This window comes from Neophocaena asiaeorientalis, unplaced genomic scaffold, assembly GCF_003031525.2.
Source record: "Neophocaena asiaeorientalis asiaeorientalis breed wild unplaced genomic scaffold, Neophocaena_asiaeorientalis_V1.1 scaffold293, whole genome shotgun sequence".
Taxonomy (NCBI): Eukaryota; Metazoa; Chordata; class Mammalia; order Artiodactyla; family Phocoenidae; genus Neophocaena; species Neophocaena asiaeorientalis.
The window spans coordinates 4,205,172-4,211,518 of NW_020173920.1; the positions used below are offsets into that span (position 1 = coordinate 4,205,172).

Below are 6,347 nucleotides of genomic sequence, written 5' to 3' on the forward strand. Positions count from 1 at the left end.
AATAAGTAAATAAGAAAAGTATCATGTGATCATAAATGCTGTGAAGATAAATTAAAGTAGGGTAATATGGGGAAAATCCTTCACTTAATCGATTATCGCTTCCTCCTGCAGCATCTAAAAAGACAAGGAAAAAAATTCTATCAGCCTGATAAAGCCACAAATGCAAATTCCAAGACCATGTAACTAAAACACCTGTATGACCAAGTCATATTTTATGGCATTATATGCTCAATAAGCTTTACTTTTAAAATCCAACTTCATCTTTTCCTAGCTGTTTCCAATTTTCATCCACTCCTATGCCTGACTTCATTTTCTTCAAAAGGCTAATGAGATGTCACTCTAAGAAGAAGGACACAGGAGTTAGTTTTTCTTGTTTCCACCCTTTGGAAATAAGCCTATTAGTCACAGCTGAACCCAAACCTTCCTTTAAGACTACGGGGTGGAGCTTACGTAACTTGCATGTGTGAGTGCATGCGTAGAAGCAGCTGCATGCCCAGTAGTCACTGAGGCTGGTAACTGAGGAAGATCTTCATCTTCCTCCCTTCCCCTTAGTTTCCTCCTTTATAAAATGCAATATTAGGGCTTCCCTGGTGGCGCAGTGGTTGAGAGTCCGCCTGCCGATGCAGGGGACATGGATTCGTGCCCCGGTCCGGGAAGATCCCACGTGCCGCGGAGCGGCTGGGCCCGTGAGCCATGGCCACTGAGCCTGCGCGTCCGGAGTCTTTGCTCCGCAACGGGAGAGGCCACAGCAATGAGAGGCCCGTGTACCGCAAAAAAAAAAAAGCAATATTAGTATCTGTTTTCACTGGGCCAGTGTAAAGATGAAAGATTAAATAAGAGTGTACTCAATAAGTGGAAGTTTAAAAAAGTGTTTCTTGCCTCCACCTCCCCCCAAGCTCCAGATATATGTTAGCAGTCTTCCAGATGTACAAAAGTAACACTAAAATTCAAGGCAACTAAGGCTGGGAAGTAATAGCCATTGAAAAACAGAATCAAGATTTTAAAATATTTTTCATGACTGGACTAAAACCAACAGGATGAAATTTTATGGAGCTAAAAGTAACGTCCAGCTCTTACATTAAGAAATGTCAACTGCAGAAGCACAGGATGGGAAAGAATTCACTTAAAAGCAATTAATGTGAAATAGAGGAGGTTTTGTAGACAGCAGATTCAGTATGAACAGACTGGAGAGTGGCTGCCAAGGAAGCTAATGTAATCCCACAATGCACTAATTGAGGCTTAATGTCCAGATCAAGGGGAGGAATGGCCCCGATGCACAGCGCCCTGGCCAGATCCTGTCTGGAGCCAAATCCTCCTTCAGGAGCCTTATCTTAAAGGGGACATGGACCAACTGGAGTATGTTCCGCAGGGAGTGACCACGTCACACGAGAATCTATTGGAAGACGTGATGAGGCTTTTGCCTGGAAAAGAGAAGATGGTCTTTATGAACATTTATTTAAAGACCTTTCATGTGGAAGAATGTAGCAGTACTTCCGGAGGGAAAAATTAGGCACAGTGGGTGGAAGTTTAGGGAGCAGTTCTTACCTCAGTAAAAGGAAGAAGTCTCTGAGGATGAAAGCTTCCAGCAGTAGAAAGGATGACTTTGTGCAGTAGTGATCTGGCTGTCCCTGAAAGCGATCTCTCAAGGCTCTGGATGGGAGGTCAACCAGATCAGTCTTTTTTTTTTTAAACATCTTTATTGGGGTATAATTGCTTTACAATGGTATGTTAGTTTCTGCTTTATAACAAAGTGAATCAGCTCAGATCAGTCTTTTTCAAACTGCTCTCTATGGAGTGTCATCCCAGGGAGCCAGGGTAGGGGAGGGGTGGGGAATGGTAATTGTTCCCGAGTGATAGGAAGGAGGGAGACCAAGGACGTGGGAACTGGACCCCCAACTTAACCACAGCAGCTCAGTCCTTATGTTTCTAAGTTTAACCCATTTCAGAGTTCCACCTGAGATATTTCTTAAAGCTCTGCTTATAAAATCAACTTTTGCAGACCATTGGAGATGATGGCTTTATCACCAATTCAGGTGGTGACCCCACACCCCCTCTCTTAGGACTGTGACTGTCAGAGAGCAGTCTAGAGCAGGGACTAGATAAATCCTAGCTTTGCCTGAGCTCAATCACTTCTGGAGCTTTCTAAATCGTCCCACCCACCCCCACTTCCCTTAAGAAAAAAAAGCAGTCTCAGTCTTTTGGTTAGTAGCTCTTGAGAAGGTCTGACAATTTGCTGGATAATTAACATTAACCTTTAAGCCTTCATCACACGCCCTCTTCCCAAAAGCCTTCCTCCTGTCGTGTCTCCTCCATCAGTCTCCACATCTGGCACGGAAAAGAGAAATCCTGGGGCCAAGTTTCAGGCAGAACTTTAGCCCCAGACGGCGGTAGTTCTCCTGTCCCTGCAGGCCCTCCAGGAAATACATGACGGGCACAGGCCCTTGGAGGGGAGCTTATCCCTTCCTACTAGGTGGAGTTTCCCTCCCACCCCAGGCTTGAGTTCTCCCCTCCCTACTCAGAACCTCCTCGTTACCACTATTTATAACAAGGCTTCCCAAACCAGGCTTCTCTTTACAGTTGTCATAAAAATTTGAGCAGCTTTTAAAAGTATAGACTCAGTCACTCCTCAGATGCAAATCAGAATATCTCAGGGTGGGATCTAGGAATCTGTATTTGTAACAGACTGGCTTCCCCAAGGCACATCAGTTGGGAACCACTGGTCTCAACCATCACTTTGGCACAGAGTCCCTCTCACTCTGTAGGACTGCTGTCTTATTTATGCATCCCATCTTGAAGGGAAGGACCATGTGTCACTTGGATTTGTTCCTCCACTTCCTACCACCAGATCCACATTGCAGCAGCTGACAATGGGTGAAGCATGAGCAGCGCCTGGAGTCCCTCTAGCTGCTCTACTTCTCCCGAGATTTTCAGTTGCAAAAGTCTCTTCTTTGCTATCACTGGTTCTCAAACTTCCCAATGAATCACTCACCTGGAGGGCTTGTTAAAACAGATTGATGGGCCCCACCCTTAGAGTTTCTGACTTAGTAGGTCTGCAGAGGGGTCTAAGAATTTGCATTTCTAACAAATTCCCCAGACTGCATTTTGAGGAATACTGCACTAGACTCTTGCTTTCCTTCTTTCTTGTCGTGGGTATACATGCTTCTAATCTACACTTCCCTTTCGTACATATTAACTCCAGTATATCCCATAGTGTCTCTCTGCTTATAGGCCTCTCCTCTTATAACTACATTATTTCTATGAGATTCAGGTATACGATGGGCTTCTATCTCAAACCTCCCCACAATCCCTGGTTCTGTGGCCCAGGGGTTCACCCTTACAAGGTGTTCTGCACTTAGAAGGCATTCTTGCTGAAGAAATTCAGAAAAGGGAAGTACAATTATAGGCCGGAGCAATTGGGAAAGCTTCAAAAAAAAGGGGTCAGATTTCAGTTCATCCTCAAAGGGAGAGGAAAGAGCATTTATGACAGGGAACCATATCGCCAGTGACCCCTGAAAACAGGAGCGTATATTGGAATGACACTGAGGGAACAGACTCACCCTGGAACACACCTCTCTTCCATGAGGTGGTATATGTCTTGGGAAGGCGTCCTGTCTGTTTCCACATCTATTACAACTTACCAACCGCACTGGAGGCAAAGTGACGTTGATTTTGTTGTTTCAGGTTATTAGCTGTTCAGGAGCCCCAGGGGCAGCAGTGCTGCGTGGGCATCACCGTCAAGAGAATGGGCATGTTTGCTCCTAAGGCCCAGGATAGTTCATTCCACTTCTTCTTTCTGTGGAAAAAGCCCCCCACCCTTAGGGGTGTGGCAAGAGCTGACCTGAGGAAGAAGCTTTGCTCAATAGGAAATGAGCTATGATTGTGAAATGAGGAAGCCCTGCTAAGGTTCAGCTTGATGGTTTTGAATTACAAAAAGAAAAGAATGAGTGAAAAGGGAACATACTAGTGGACAATTGGAAAAACCCCAAATATCCATCAATAAGACATGGGTTAAGTGAATCGTGCTGTGGGCATATTGGGAAGCCCATAGGAACAAAGAGGTAGACCAGGGACCTGGAAATACCTCCTAGCTGCACTGTTGAGAGAAACCAGTTGCCAAAAAACAAGTAAATTATATTCCCATGATTTTTAAAAAATCAGTTAAAAACTCTTGCAGGATCATCACAAGTTAACTTAAATCATGGCCTGTGGAGAGGGGAGTGAAGTTTAAGTGAGAGGGGAGGAACTTAAGTGAGATTTTTTTAGGTTTTAAAAATAAATTTCTAAATGGTTTGAATTTTTACATGTAATTTTTTATTTTTATTTTTTGGCCACGCCACCCATAGGATCTTAGTTCCCCGACCCGGGCCCTGGGCAGTGAAAGCGCCAAGTCCCAACCCCTGGACCACTAGGGAACTCTCGTGTTCTACATGTTTTAGACCTATTATTAACTTATTTAATCCACCCAATAAGCCTATTTTATAGATAAGGAAACTGAGGCACAGAGCAGTTAAATAGTCCACCCAAGGACATGCAGGTAATACCTGGGAGAGCCAGGATTTGAACTGAAGTCACCTGGCTCCAGAATTTGTGCACTAAACCACCTCACTATTATGTCTCTCAGTGGACCATGTTGGGCCATTGGATGTTAACCATAAAAGTAATACAATCCCAGTTAAAAAACAAACCATATGTATAGAAAAAAATGGAATTCAGGTCTCTAAAGCTATCCTTCTAAAACACTGATCCAAATATTCACTGTGAATTCCAGCTCCGATGGGATAATTCAAGTGATTTCAGAGCTCAAGGAAAGCCTCGCTTCTCTCCCCTACTCCAAACTGTTGGTTAACATTTCTTAAACAAGGATTAAATGTTTTTACTACCCTATTTGGTTTAACATGCAAATATCTCTGGGCGAGGTCTAACTATCTTGGATTTAATTGTCCAAATCTCTGATTTAATACTATTAAGGTGTAAATAGCAACTATACACAAAGATTACGTTGTGATAGGGAAAGGGAAAAAACAGGCAGGAAGGAGACAGCTTGAGAGCACCACAGAGTTCTTATGTGGAAGGCTGGAGGAGGCAGGTTATCATAAACTAGCTATTGATGACACTGCTTTACATGATACAAGCCTTACCTTTTATAAGCACTTGCCCATGTATTTTACACATTCAATCCTTCCTAGGGCTAGGGAAGATAGATGTACCCATTTTACAGAAAAGGAAATCAAGTCTTCGGGACATTGTGGCTTGGTTAATTACCAAGTTGGAGCTGGAACCCAAAACTCATAATTCTCCATTCAGGACTCTTGAATCACACCTAAATACCTCAGCTACATCACTACCTTGCTCAGGGATAGGCTGGAGCCAGCAGATGAAAGTGAAAAATTGTAGCAGACAAAAGATCCACGTGTTAAGGGTAGCAATGGGGTCCTGGCCAAGACCCACTGAAGGATGTCCAGGTGGGAAGACAGACCAGGAGCCCTGGTCAACTAAGAAGCAACATGAGGGTGCCAGATCACAAGGTGGGAGAAAGGCCTGGGGACTGGCACCACGTCAGCTGTGGAGCAGGGCAAGAGTTGACTTCGGCATCCATCTGCCAGGACTTTGCTCCCACTCCATCCCCATTTCTAGATCTTCCTCCAACTCCTTTCACTTCTTCCTGTTGCTTCCCTCTCCCACTCCAACTCCAAACTCATATTTGACAGTATTGAAAAATGGGGAAATGCATGATATTTTTAAGAAAGAAAATTGTTCTATCGATGGAGTTGGATTAGTATTCCTATTCATTTGGGTTCCAATTACAAGTCCTACTAATTATTTGAGCTTCTTTCCATTTTATCAGCTAATTAGGATGGGTGAAACTCTATAAATCAGTTGCTTCACTTCTTAATTAAATCCAATTAATCTATTTACTGCTGCATTCAATCTTGAATTCTTTTCATATTCTCTCTACCTACTAGTACTACAAGTTTTAATGTTTAAATGATCTCCAGCAGGATTTTGTGTAACTCCCACAGCTTTGACTCTGTGGTCACAACTCCTAAAAAGGCCATTCTAAGGACATAAAGACATGGATATGCTCCCTAAATCCTTGTGATCTGGAGGAGAAGGAAAAATACAAATGAAAAGAAATATACTACAATTCCTCCAGGGTAATTGGATGACTCCTGAAACTTCCTGCAGTGTGTGTACTACTGATGGTAGGAGGAGGGGAAAGGCACTGAGAAGGTAAGAAAATTAGCAATTAAAAAGCTATTGTGCATTACAAGGAAGGCATCTCATGATTTTTGTTTTACAGTTTCCACCTTTAATTTTTGCCCTTACTACGGCCCACAGAGTTCTAA

At 43.3% G+C, this 6,347-nt stretch overlaps 1 long non-coding RNA gene across 1 annotated transcript; it reads right to left on the minus strand.

Moving 5' to 3' along the window:
- Nucleotides 1-689: 689 nt before the first annotated feature.
- Nucleotides 690-3,952, minus strand: LOC112404290 (uncharacterized). The gene is made up of 3 exons (XR_003004064.1): nucleotides 3,558-3,952; nucleotides 1,546-1,650; nucleotides 690-1,421 (listed from the first exon to the last, which is right to left on the minus strand). It is a non-coding gene; the product is annotated as an uncharacterized LOC112404290 (long non-coding RNA).
- Between the last annotated feature and the right edge of the window lie 2,395 nt (nucleotides 3,953-6,347).